The 14,247-nt window shown below is 39.3% G+C and overlaps 1 pseudogene; it reads right to left on the bottom strand.

The window, feature by feature from the left end:
* Window positions 1–7,452: 7,452 nt before the first annotated feature.
* Window positions 7,453–12,997, bottom strand: LOC130905196 (glutamine synthetase-like; annotated as a pseudogene).
* Window positions 12,998–14,247: the final 1,250 nt, after the last annotated feature.

The raw sequence follows: 14,247 nt of genomic DNA, 5'->3' as shown, positions 1-14,247 counted from the left end.
AGACCTATTACACACTACATAGTGGCATTAATTCAATAACAATAAAAAAATATATACATTTTACCAGATAATACAAATAAATGCAGCCGTGCCGCAGTTGGTAGCTCGAGTTGTCCTGGGCCCGGAGGGTCAGTGGTTCAATTCTCGGCTACGACTACCCACTGTCGAAGTGTCCTTGGGCAAGGCACTGAACCCTAATTTGCCCCCAGTTGGCAGTGCCTTGCATGGCAGCAGCACCATGAATGTGTGCTAATGTAAAGCGCTTTGGGCATCGTAACAACGTAGATAAATGCGCTATATAAGTACTCTCCATTTACCAAAAAATTAGAAATACCAAATCATCACATTTAGATTCATACAAACACCGGAGTCACAGAAAATTCAATAAAGGGACGGATTGCAAATATTAAATCAAGATTAAAACGAGAACTTAAAAGACCTTTCTAGATAACGTTGTGAAGAGATCGAACAAATATGGTTGCCTATAGAGAGTATAGACACACGGATCAAAATAGCCATGCGGGGTAATTACAGTTACTAAAATAGAAAACTATATAAGAGAAAATTACGTATTTTTAAAAAATCCCCACAACAAACCTGGTGTAAGGTGTAAGTTTCACTATTTGCTCGAACACGGTTTATAAGGGTAACACTGTTTGTTTCCAACCTCGAGATGTCCTCCTCACCACACACCCAGGTCAAAGAGGAAGAGTGTGTGGGCCGGGGGGCGGGGGTTCATGGCGGCTTAGCAGGACAGAGACGGATTTTTAAAAAAGGTATTTTCGGTGTTCAAGTAAAGTACTGTACAGTCGGCCAGCACACACATATGCACCTCCCTCCGCTTTGCACGTGCCAGTTGTACAATATATTGGTTTTGTCTCTCCTTAGCAACATGCAGCAAAACATTCTCAAATGCATCTTGAATTGAAATTACTTTGTTATAAGAACCACCCGTTCCTGTTGATTATCATGCGTTTTTGGCGACTGTACGTCATGCCTTGATAAGCAATTGCTGAAGATACATGAATGTCAGAACAAAACAACCCTAAGGAACATGATTTTCTTTTTCTGTTCTTTTTCTATGTCAAAACACTAGTTTTGACATACACCAACACAGAGACACATGAAATATTTCAATTTGTAGCAGGCCACCTTATAGTTATGTTTTCCCTTGGATGGCCATCATTGTGGACTCATTTATATTTACAGGTACTGTATGTTCATATATGGAGTTAAATATAGACAAAAAAATTCAATGATACCTGCAAATCAGAAGCCAGTAGGCCTGTGCAATATATTGTTTGAACATCGACATCACAATGTGCGCATGCGCGAGTGTCACATTGCAGGACATGCAATTGTTTTTTAACATGTTAACTTTTGTTTTACTTCATAAAAGCAGCAAGTGTGCAGATCCTAGATCCCTTTTATATACAGCAAGCCTGGATTAAAAAGCATTATATAAATTAGGGATGGCCCCGATTCGATCACGTGATCGGAAATCGGGCCAATCGCGCCATTTTTCAGTGGATCGAAATCGGGTGAAAACGATGGGGTTTTTAATTTAAAAAATACATTCATGTTTTTCTGCATCATGCTCGAACAGCGCCACAGCCTCTCATGCTCCCTCCTACTAAGCAGTGCGACAGAACTTTTGTTTTTTTTTAGTCACCAGTGCAGCTGGTGTTTGGTACTTAAGAAAGATTGACAGTTTCGTAGCTTTCATCTGGCCAGAGAAGCCACGGTAGCTCTACGATCAAAGGCACAAATGTGTTAATCATCGTTAATCTTTCAGCCCTGTCTGAAGTGTGATGTGCCAACCATTCATTGTGTAAGTGAGAGGTTGTTTTTGGCAGTGTGAGTGAATTTGAGTGGACTCATTTAATAAAGCATTTAATAAAGACAAGCATTTTTCTATGTTATTCTTGTTTTAAAATAATTTACATTATGAAGGCAGCATGGTAGGACAATGGTTAGCACGTCCACCTCACAGTTCTGGGATCCGGCCTTTCTGTATGGAGTTTGCACGTTCTTCCCATGCATGTATGGGTTCTTACCACATGCCCCAAAAAAAACATGCATGGTATGCTGATTGAACACTCTGAATTGTCCGTAAGTGTGAGTATTTGCGTGAATGGTTGTGTGTCTATATGTGCCCTGCAACTGGCTGTCAACCTGTTAAGGGTGTACCCCGCCTTCTGCCTGGAGTTAGGGCCCAAGTACACCAGATGCATGATCGTTGCGGTTCCGGTCCAGTTCAGTGTCGACTGCGTGCCACGCAGTACGTCAAAAACAGGCAAGTCATACCGGCTGCGCACGGCTGCGGTCCGCCAACTCCGTTCCCTCGTGAGCGCTCGCATGATCGCGCACTATAATGTGCCATTTAAAACAATGAAAAACTCACGGAGTCTATACTCATCAGAGAAGCAGAGAGAGAGCACATTTTTTCTTTGCATATTGATAATTTAGTTATGTCTGTCTCTTAATTCCAGATTGACTGCATCATGTTGAGATCAGGGCTCCGTGTGTGGGGGGTAGGGGGTCGGGGCCCTATTATGCCCATGGTTGTGTCGGTGGGTTTATATCTTTGTGCGTATTTAAAATTTATGGCACATAACATGTCATGGAGCTGTTATAAACAACTGTTAAATAATCTGTAATATTTATAAAATGGATAGCAAATTATATACTACACGAACTAAAAAACAGCGTACTTGGAATTGGTGTCTCAACACTGCAGATTCCTGTGCCCAGCGCAAACTGTTGGGTTTCCTATGAAAAGTCAAGTAAAATGCAGGAAAGAAAGAGAAACGTCTTGAATAGCCCACCAGGTCGAAACTTGTGGGTGTCTCTTTATTCTCTTTAGTACTTTTCCCCCTCGACTCTGTATACAAACCGACATTGTGTGTGCGCCGGGCACGAGAATTTCTGCAGTGGAACCACTTCCAGATACGCTGCTTTTTTTTTTCCGCTCAAAGTTGTCAGCACGTCGTGTGTTTGATATCACTGTCAGAAAAACACACATAATAGGACACCTTGCAGCTTCGCTTTTAATGCTGTCCTTATAATAACCATCTGCTGCATCGTATATCACTTTGTGACTTTCCACCTCCATGATGAAATGTTTTTCGTCCATGTTCGCTGGTGTTTAAACCGTGAATAAGCAACTGGGCTGTTATGTCCAGGCCCAGCTCCGCCCATTTTGTCGGATGCGTGTCCGGCAAAAATAGAAAATAGCCATTACCATGTATGGAGAGTGATTAGAAGTATGGCGTCAAAGGTGATGCATTGAAAAATGTGGCTGCGCCTACATTTTGTGCTTGTGCATCTTAAGAAAAATGTTAGGTGCAACTAATGCAAAAAGTAATTGTAGAGCCTTGGCAATATACAGTATATCGCAATGTTAATTTTTTCCCAATATCGTTCAGGCCTAGAAGCCAGTAATAACCTTTTGATAAAATATAATCATTCAATTTATTTTAAAACGTGACTAGTTTTTAACTTGCTTAGAATAGATTAAGGTTTTTAAGGGACAATTTAGCTTTGTATTTTTAATATTTGTTATTATTACTATTAGTAATAGTAGTAGTAGTAGTAGTAGTTCATTCATTCATTTTGTAGTAGTATTTTGACATTTCAATATCAAATGTGGGTCTGTGAGGCCCTTTGGGACTTTCATCAAGGATATGGTAAATAAATTTGGCTTGATGTGACGACAATCTTTGGCATTTTAGCAAGAAACATGAAGTCGATGCATATGGTTTGGTTTTGCGGGCCTCACAAAATCATGTGGTGGATCATATCTGGTCCCTGGGCCTTGAGTTTGACACCTGTGTATTAGGGTATTGACGTTGTCAGCCATGGAAACAATGGTTGCCAACTTACTTCATGTATCCGTGGAAATCGGATATCCAGCCTTTATTCACACTGTTTCTTTTGTTTGATCGTACTATATATCTGCAGCTTCATTAATAAGCCATTAATAAAACATCACACCCAAACGTGGTCAGCTCATATCTCAGTAAGTAACAGTTAAACACCTCCTGTCACGTGCTCATAGCATGAGGGAGAGGTGAATGCAGTACATTTCAACCTTCTAAGAGATAATATCCTGGGTCTCTATCACGGACTAAGTCAAGTCGTGGAAAGCCGAGTGAGGTGGTGAAGAAAGTATGGAAAAATCGGAATTGCACCAAATCATATAAAACTGTCAATATCTTAATAATTGTGTCATGTGGAATTCCCTCAACATCTACATTTATGGAAAGACTTTTATAAGAACAAGATACATAATACAATTATAGTTCAAATGATTACATTTGCTTTGCAAAAATATATTTTGATTTATGTATCTATTTTAAGTTAATCATCTACATGAAAGTTTTAAATTTGATACCATGACATTCAATAACTAGATAGAGAACCTTGGTCAAACTACAGACAACAGGGCAAACAAACGACACCAAAGTTCTGATTGACCAAACCAGTGGTCTCCAAACTATTCCACATAGGGCCACAGTAGGTGCAGGATTTCACTCCACCAAAACAAGACCATACACTTTTCACCAATCTGTTGTTTTATAAGTGTAATCAGTTGATTGCAGTCAGGTGCTGCTTGTTTTAGTACAAACCACATTGGTTAAAAGGTCTGTGCTTGATCGGTATGAACAAAAACCAGGACCCACAGCCAGGCCCGGAGTGACTAATCGGGAGCTTCTGGACGATTCCAGAAGGGCCGGCCGGGCAGATGGGTCGGTCCGGGTTTTATAAAATTTTTTTTTTTAAAATTACACTGTTATAATTTTTTGTTTGGTATTTATTTATGACAGTGTCACTGAGTATAACTTACATTCTGTTACCGCTGTCCCTGTGGGCCGTCAAAAAAATTTTTTTTGTAAAAAAATATATATATATATATATACAGTTTTTGTTTTTTTTCCAGACTCAACCTCACGTGTGCAGACGAAAAATACAGCATGCAGCTCCGTCCCCTAATTGTAGTCTGTATTGAGCCAAATTAGCTGCTATCTCGGTGCTCGGATGGATAAAAAGAGCAAGGGTGGCGCTGAAAAATAAGAATTAAACAGAGAAAAGCACTCGTAAAAGAATCGGCAAAATGCGCGAAAATAGCTAATTTTTTTTCATGCAACGACCCTGCTGCCTCAAACTACAGAGGATTACAACGAAAGTGGTAAGGCCAGATGGCGAATAAAATGCAACTTGCACCGTGTGATACGACAATATGTAATTGTGGAAACTTTGGCTTCTTGTAGCACCTCACAAGGGATATGTAGCAGAAAGCATTAGCCATAATGAACACACCACAGGTGGAGAGCTGGAAGGCAGGATTGCCATGTCGTTCAGCGTGTGAAAATTAGAATTAATATAATCAATTACGTGGCGTTTTCAAAGTGGAAATGGAAAATGGATAATAGTATCATTAGAAGTTGTTACAATGTGCAATACGTATTCTTTATTTTTCATATTGTTATGTTGCTATGTTTGTTTTATCTGTAAGCACTCATTTTGTTAATATTTGATGTTGCAGAAAAGGTCTTATTTATTAATTTATTTTAGGGCTGTCAAAATTATCGCGTTAACGGGCGGTAATTAATTTGTTTAATTAATCACGTTAAAATATTTGACGCAATTAACGCACATGCCCTGCTCAGACAGATTTAAATGACAGTACAATGACATGCCCACTTGTTAATTGTGTTATATGGAGTTTTGCCACCCTCTGCTGGCGCTTGGGTGCGACTGATTTTATAGGCTTCAGCACCCATGAGCATTGTGTAAGTAATTATTGACATCAACAATGGCGGGCTACTAGTTTATTTTTTGATTGAAAATTTTACAAATTTTATTGAAACGAAAACATTAAGAGGGGTTTCAATATAAAATTTCTATAACTTGTACTAACATTTATCTTTTAAGGACTACAAGTCTTTCTATCCATGGATCGCTTTAACAGAATGTTAATAATGTTAATGCCATCTACCGTATGTTGAATGTATATATCCATCTTGTGTCTTATCTTTCCATTCCAACAATAATTCACAGAAAAATATGGTATATTGTATAGATGGTTTGAATTGCGATTAGTTACGATTAATTTTTAAGCTGTAATTAACTCGATTAAAAATTTTAATCGTTTGACAGCCCTAATTTATTTTTCAAATGTATCATTTAATATAGTTTTTTAAAAATAAATTTTTAAATTTGTTCAAAATATGTTGTGTTGCACTTGTTAAAATAAAGCCACCTTGTTAAACAACCATTACCTGCACTGAATTGGAATACACAGAATTACAGTACATGGCTTTAGAGAACACTGAACTTAACACGTGTATGCATAATGACATTATTTTAAATGAGTGGGCCGGTCTGAGGCATGAAATTCCAGGGCCGAAAATGAGTCCCACTCCGGCCCTGCCCACAGCGGTTCTCGAGGACCTGTTTGGAGACCCCTGGACTAAAATACAACACGAATTGAAATATCCGATCACAACTACTGAAATATTGAACAGATTCAGGCATTATGTTAAACGTGAACAAAGTCAATACCACCACCTAGTGGGAATATTATTTATAAACATTTTAAAGAATGGGACCGTATTTGTTAGTGATTGTGTTGATGCAATTTGAAAATACCTGCATATGTCAAATTGTATTCCCTCTAGTCCTTTCCTTCAACAGTCAGGGCGATAAATATTGTGACATTGACACAACTCATTCATTTTGGCTCTAAGCATATGGAATCAGCATTGTGGGCTAAAAAAAAGTTATTTGTCTTGAATCAAGTAAAGAAATATTGTTAAATGGCAATAAATAAATAATAATAAAATAAATAAATAAATAAGACATTGAGAAATGCAACTTAAACTAAAAAGTAATCTAAAAATTAAAACTCAACACTTGCCCATTGATTCTTTTCTGGCTTAAGTCTGATTAGATGGACGTTAGAACACAAATCGTTTTGTGTGGAGTGCTTAATCGTTAAAATGCGTGTCGTTTTGAACAGAAGGGTGCATATGTGTGTTATAGCTTTATAAATTGTCAAACGTCAAGGAAGTAAAAAGCTTCAAAAAGCACAATTGCTTTTTTTTGCTGACTGTCAAGCTGAACAGCTTCATGTTTAGTGAGGACAGAACAATTCATTTTAATAAAGTAAAAAATAATATACTGTGAGGTACAAAATGGCGGACGACACTCCGTCGTCGTAAAATCGAAATCACGTAAATTGAGTACGTCATAACCTGGGGATTACCTGTATTTAAAAAATAAATAAATAACAATAAATAAATAAAAGATGGTATCCGTTGAGCCATAAAATGTTATAAAATGGTGCAACACTAATGTTAGAACAGGCAGGTTAACACAACCTATGTTTTTATTAATGTTATTATCTGTTATAATAATACAATGAGCAAGCAAAATGAGCATTGGCATCTAATCGCGCTTCATTTCATCATTATCACCATCAAGTAGGCAATGTATTGTGATGGCCTTCGTCACAAAGTATGGGTCAACGTTTGCCGCAGGATGATGGTTCCCAACATAGACATTTCTGTCTCGACGCATCTGAAGAGGAATCAAGATGCTGATCTCTCTGTTTGAAAATCCAGTAGAGAATTCATTCAGGTTGGAGGTCTCAAGATGTGCTCCGAGACATCTCGTAGACTGCTCCGACCGCCAAGTTGATTGTACACTTTGATAGGATCCATGTGTCTTTTGCTTAGCTTCCCAATGGCCTGCTCAGTGTATCTGTCATCACAAAGTATACAAATGTATGTGTTTGTTTGTTTTTTTAATTAATTTTTTTTAAAATTGAAAATTGTACTTTCGTTCAAGACTTTACCAATTCACTGCATACAGTGAAAACTGCCGCAATTGCATATTTTTGGAAGAATTGTTTACTTACTGCAGGCCTTCTTCTTCCCCCACGTTCTTGCTGCTGATGCTAGTATTGGTACCAGCGCTATTCCAGTTTTCCTTCATTGGTTTTGGATCCAATATGGCAACAACCCCAAAATCTTCACATACACGTTGTAACAAGAAACGTGCAGCCCATAGTTGATCTCCCACCTCAACACCTTCACAAGGGCCTACCTTGAACTTCCACTGAGGTTTGAAGTCAAGACAATGAAACAAATAAAATGACTACGGTAATTTTTGGACTATAAAGCTCATCTGACTATAAACCGCTACGCACCAAATTTGACTTGAAAAATTTGTTCATAGATAAACCACATGCACCAGACTATAAGCTTCAGCTGTCCTCACTGTATTATATGATATTTACACCAAAAGATATTACCAGTAACACTTTATTTGCCAGCAGCATCAGAAGACCGTCATAATTATGACATAACACTCCGATCTCGCGCCACCCCGCGGCGGCTTCTCAGCGTTCTCCTGCTTCCGCCTTCCTCTCTCTTCTCTGCCTGGGTATCCGCCTTGCACTTCGTCGTAGGTCGCTGGCTGGATGCCGGTGAGTTGGCTGGGTATTGCCTGCTCTGGCGGGGGGTCCTGCCGTGCCCTGTGCTTGTTGGGCCGTTGGGGGTCCCGCGATTGGCCGTGTCGGTTGGGGGCTGCGGCTGTGGCTCTTGGGCCAGGTGGGCGTGGTCCGTGGTGGTGCTTCCCTTATCCCATCCCTGAAGGCCGGTCCTGGATCCCTGGGGTGTGACAATGGCCCCTTTGCTGGGCTGCGGGAGATGGGATGGGCTGCGCTGGCTTCCTCCCCCGCCCCCGGATTGGCTGGGGAAGGGCCATGGCCCTGGGGTGGCACCCACACAGTATCTCCACTCATTTGCGGGACTATCACATGTTAAATGGGACTCACGCATGTCTAGGTTAAATTAGACATAATCAGGTAGAAAATCCTCGGTGTCAGGATTAGCGATGAGACAGCATAGAATAGGATGCCAACATTCTCACACTCACAAAGGATTCACACACATACTGGGTTCTAGACCACACGGCCTATTTATGTACACTTCACCCCTCCCAAACACTTATCTCTCAGACGCCCCCTCTTTCCTTGGTTATCAGGTGTCAACCAGAAATACAGTACAACTAGCTAACGATTGCACCATCATATTCATAGTTGGTTAGAGTAGGCGTTTAATGTATTTCTTGTTGTTGTTTGTGCTTCTTCTGTCTCTCTCTCCCTCTTTTCTTCTGTTCCCCCATAACCCCTTCCTGTTCTCTGCTTTCTCCAAATGAACAAGGTACGTTGGATGATCACAATGGATGTATGTCATACTTCGATGTGATACATTAAAACTGTTCAGATCAATCGGACACTCAGATCTCCATTCTCCATGTCAAGCAGCTGAACAGGACAGGTTTAAAAAGAAAAAGAAAAAAAAAAAAGATATCATTTGGTGTCATCCGTCATCTCACATTTGAATGGATGTAAAAGATTCAAGCTGGACATAAACGGAGTCGGTGACAAAATTTGCCAGATGACACATAATGACATCTGTCATAAGCATTCATTAATGCCGACGACAGTGTCATGTCATTATTGGGACGGTATTATGACACCGCTGTCAATAAAGTGTTACCTATTAACCCAAATAAATTAACAAATAACCCGCACTGGACTGTATAGTCCAGTGTAATCCGCAGGATTCAAAATTAGGGGGAAAAAGTAGCGGTTTATAATCTGAAAATTACGGGATCGGAAATTTAATGTAAATTCTGTAATATTTTTCATACTTGCCTGAGATGGCATAACATCAGCATTTTTTTCAAATATTTTGATCCCAGCAAAGAGACATGCTATATAGTGACACTCCATAATGTCCCGTCCAAAAGCTTTGTCTGCGCCCACTCCACAATAGTAAGGACCTTAAAATAAATAAATATATAAGATCGCCCCCAAATGAGCTTGTGTTTTTGCTCTGTAATCATTGAATAAGATTTTGAATTGAGGTTGAATAATGATAATCAATACTTTTTACTGCACAAAGGAAAAAGGATTTAAAGAAAACAATTTCAATCCTATTGAATTTCCAATTCAAGGCCCAAATTTTCTCCTATGTTAATGATCTTAATTTAGCATCTTTTTTTTTCTGGGAATATTTACCTATATGGAACATTCATGTCAAATCAAGCTACACTAAATTAGTACTCAATGCCCCAATAGTAATGCCTTGTGCATTTCCAAAGAGTTGACAACTCTGATCAAGTCATAAGATGCAATACAATTTTGTACACATACAGACCTGGCAATGCAGGGACTTCATTTTGAGGCCAACCCAAAGGATGCCCATCTTTTCCGATAAGTTTGTATTCTTGCTCTATAACAAAACGCATGCTGTTTTCTTCAACCTGGTCGAAGACTTTCTTGCAGCTCATTCGATGGTTTGTTTCTTAACAGAAAATTTCACAACTGTGGATTTCTCTCTCAATTTGGACAATTGTGTATGTCAAGAAAAGAAAGGAGAAGGTACCTGCAGGAAGGCGGTTGCTTTTCAAAACTTCGCAGAGAACCAATTTGTTGGGGTCAAGACTGAATGGATCTCTGAACATATAAACAGGCATGAGGCACATATATTCGGAGTCTTTGAAGTGGTTGCCTGACGCAGGCGTAGTCCATTCAGGAATATCTAAGAGTAATCAGATTACCATAGGGTTGACAAAGATAAAGGCTGCGGCTTTATGGCACAATGTCACTTACAGCTACAAGTCAAGTCAGAAATCTTGGCATGATTATTGACTCAGACCTAAAATTTGACAGCCATCTAAAATTCGTCACAAAATTATTCAATTACCGCCTAAAAATATAGCCAAAATTAAGGGGCTTATGTTTAAACAAGATATGGAAAAACTTATGCATGCATTCATTTTCAGTAGATTGAACTGTTGCAACAGTATCTTTACAGGTCTTTATAAAGAATCAGTCAGGAAGCTGCAGTTAGTACAGAATGCTGCAGCCAGAGTCCTTACAAATACAGTGGTACGTCGACATTTGACACACGATCTTTTGACACACGATCTTTCGACATCCAACGTCAAATTTGACTCGCCATTTGTTTCTACATCCGAAGACATGCTCGAAGTATGACGATTTATGACAGTTGTAGTTTCTTTGTTTTCCGCAGGACGGCAGACGGCGGATTTTCTTGTGAGAAAAATCAACATGGGTTCCAAGAATGTTGGATGACCCATGTTGATGACCCCGAAAAGCAGTGTCAGCAATAAAATTAACTTAGAAGAATATTTATAATAATAAGTTGAAAATGAGCGTTTCTTGTTTCCCGTCATTCTTGAGGGAAATTCTAAATCAGGCTGCTTAGGGCAGCTGTAGTTCTCACCAAGATCGTCATCCATTGAATATGGTATATCCGCCATTGTTGTGCCAATGTAGTTACCCCTGTCAAAAATTGTATCCCCTGGGCAGAGCCACTGCGCTGTACTGATTTGTTTGATTTCCGTGTTTTGGTGATGTAGTTAACTATGAGGTTTTAAAACATGGTCCATGCATTAAAAAAAAAAAAAAAAAAAAATCTGTCGTATAACGTAACATACGTATGTACTGAACGTAAAAAAAGGCAATTTTTACTGTTTTACTCATAGGCTGACCTATAACTGTTATTACTGTAATTAAAGTCCTGTATGGAGTTTCTCCAGTTTAATAAAATGTTGATTTCCAAAATATATAACTGTGGTTCTTTTCTGGCTTCAATTAATTATTTAAGTTGACATAACTCAAAACTAATGTGTGTGTGTGCGCTCCCGCGGCCAAGGGATACAATTTTTGACGTTGGTTTTGTACAATTAGTTTCTTTAGTGGGGCAAATTGAAACTCCGCTCACGATTTTGGTGGTGCTCTCTGGTGTTTCATGGTCCACATTTTCAACCCTTGGTTCTCGTTCAGTAGTCGTTGTCGCTTTTGAAAGCTTAGGTTTGAAAAAATTATGTATATCCATCTTGCCTCTTTGGGTGGTTTTGGCTAAGCAAAGCAAATAACGTCTAAGGGTTCGCTCCTTAGACATTTTTTTAAAATCGTTTTTGTGATCTGGGTAGATTTACAAGTACTCAGGGAAAGGAAAGTGTTGCCATTTATGCAGGTGAGCTCTACACGTTTGCTTCGTCCCATCTGATAACAATAGAGAAAAGGTTGTTGAAATGTTGCCAATCATTAATACAACATACTGCATTTACCGTGGATACTTTTTGGTTCGGTGTCCATGGTTCGGGTTTTGATACGAAATGCCTCCCCAGTTCCATCGATCCAGATGTAAGTCACCTGGCATTTGTCTCCTTGCGGTAGCCTCAGGAAATGCTTACGTATAGTCTTGTTTAAACAGCAGTTGGTCCACACTGATGTCATGTTTACCTGGATTAAGAACCGAGGGGGTTTACATTCATCAGAGTTGCAGTTTAACTTAGGGTTTTTTTTTCGGGGGTTCTACAGATAAGGCAACTATTAACTTAATCTCAACAGTTAACTGTTGATGTGTTTTATATTAATGCTTAGTCAAATTATTTCGTTTCACCATGCTGCTTAATGGTAAATGTAAAGATGATTAAATTAATCCGATTCATATAATTCCTTCCAAAAATTGTAAAATACAATAGTGTATATATGTACTGATATCTTTTCTGGACAAATTACTTGTAAATTTATATTACATTTGCAAGTAAATTACAGTACTAATAAATAAATTTGGATGATTTCACACCAAATACAGCCTGGCTAGAAAATCACTGGTTTAACACATTGCCTCCTCCTGTCTCCTTGTGTTCGCATGATGAAATGCTCACATATAGCCCTGTTAAAGGGTTAACATTGCAGTTGAACGACACAGATGTCATGCTTTTTGTTACAGCTCCTTGACATGCGTTTTGCAAATTCAATAGGAATATCAAAATTTAAGACATTGTGTCTGTTGTAAACACTATTGTATATTTGTAGGCATTCTACATAGCCTTCCGATTTAAGTAATGATTTACTTACTTTGTAAGAGGTCACTTCAAGTGTCAGCACAAAGCACTCTGTCAGAACCAGGCAAAACCTGAACTTGATACAACATATAACTGCATGCAAGGTATTGGCTCAGCTCTCACAAGCACACCCCCTTTCACATTCTCAAATATTTGTTTACCGATTACAATGACTGCCCGACAATTAAAATACATTTGCATGAAGGTCCAGTGAATATATACAGGTAAAGAGGTGTTTTAAAGTACCTGTGACAGCATAAAAAAATCTAAAATAGCATTTTTATTGGAAGGAAATTCATATTTTGAAACGATTTGAATATATACAACTATTTAGCAAAGCGCAGATGAGAAATTAGTCTTTTTATCTGCTGTTTAGCCCTGCCTGTATTTATCGCGCTCTGGCGCCTACATCTAGGTGATGACGTCGTCGGAGTAGTGATTTCAAAATTCAGCCCAATGGAAAAAGAAGCGTTTTTCAGCGATTCTGGTTCAAGTGTGGCTCTATTAAGTGATATTGCTGAGCCAGAGGAAGCCTTTGGCATACAGCCATAGATGTTTGAGTCGTATGTGGAGAAGGAGGAAGATTCGGAATGACAACAAACATGAGGCTGATGACTAGGGCATACTGTAAAATCTCATAATTGTTTTTTCTCTCTACTCCAGTATTTTTATAGGATATTCTTTATATTTAAGTATTTTTCCCCAATTGCTGAATAAATTGTATGGTCACGACAAATAACAGTCTTGAGCTAAATGTAATATGAAATATTAAAAATGCATTTATTCAGTACAACAGGGCTAAATTACTGCATAAGGATCAAAACTGCCGACTTTTTAAACCTTCCCAATGTTATTTTATGCCACTGGAGTTAATGTGGCTTTTGTCATTTCCGTCCCGGCGACTCCGAGATGGACGAAAGAGCGTAAACAAAAGAGGAAGTGTAAGAGTTAGGCTACATGCTAATCAGAACCGAGCGGCTCTTCCAAGTCTCTTCCTCGCCTTTCGAAAACGAAAAATCACACAAAGCTACCCCGACACATGTCACACACGGTGGCGGGGATGATAGCCTTCACCGATGGGTCAGCCCCCGGCGGTGAGCAAGTTTTGGCTCGTCGTTCCCCTGCTGTGGCCCCGGCAGGAGTGTTCGTCGCTGGGGACGCAGCTTGGGAATGAACGCCGAAAATTTCGGTGGAAAAACTGGCCGACGTCGGAGCGTGTGGTTGCCTGAGCCCAAGCCGAGGATAGTGCTCTCTCGGCGGGCACACGAAGAGGGCCGAGAGGGGTGG

This window comes from Corythoichthys intestinalis, chromosome 17 (assembly GCF_030265065.1).
Source record: "Corythoichthys intestinalis isolate RoL2023-P3 chromosome 17, ASM3026506v1, whole genome shotgun sequence".
NCBI classification, from domain to species: domain Eukaryota; kingdom Metazoa; phylum Chordata; class Actinopteri; order Syngnathiformes; family Syngnathidae; genus Corythoichthys; species Corythoichthys intestinalis.
Note: the sequence above shows the minus strand (reverse complement) of the source record. Positions and strands in the feature narration are given on the sequence as shown.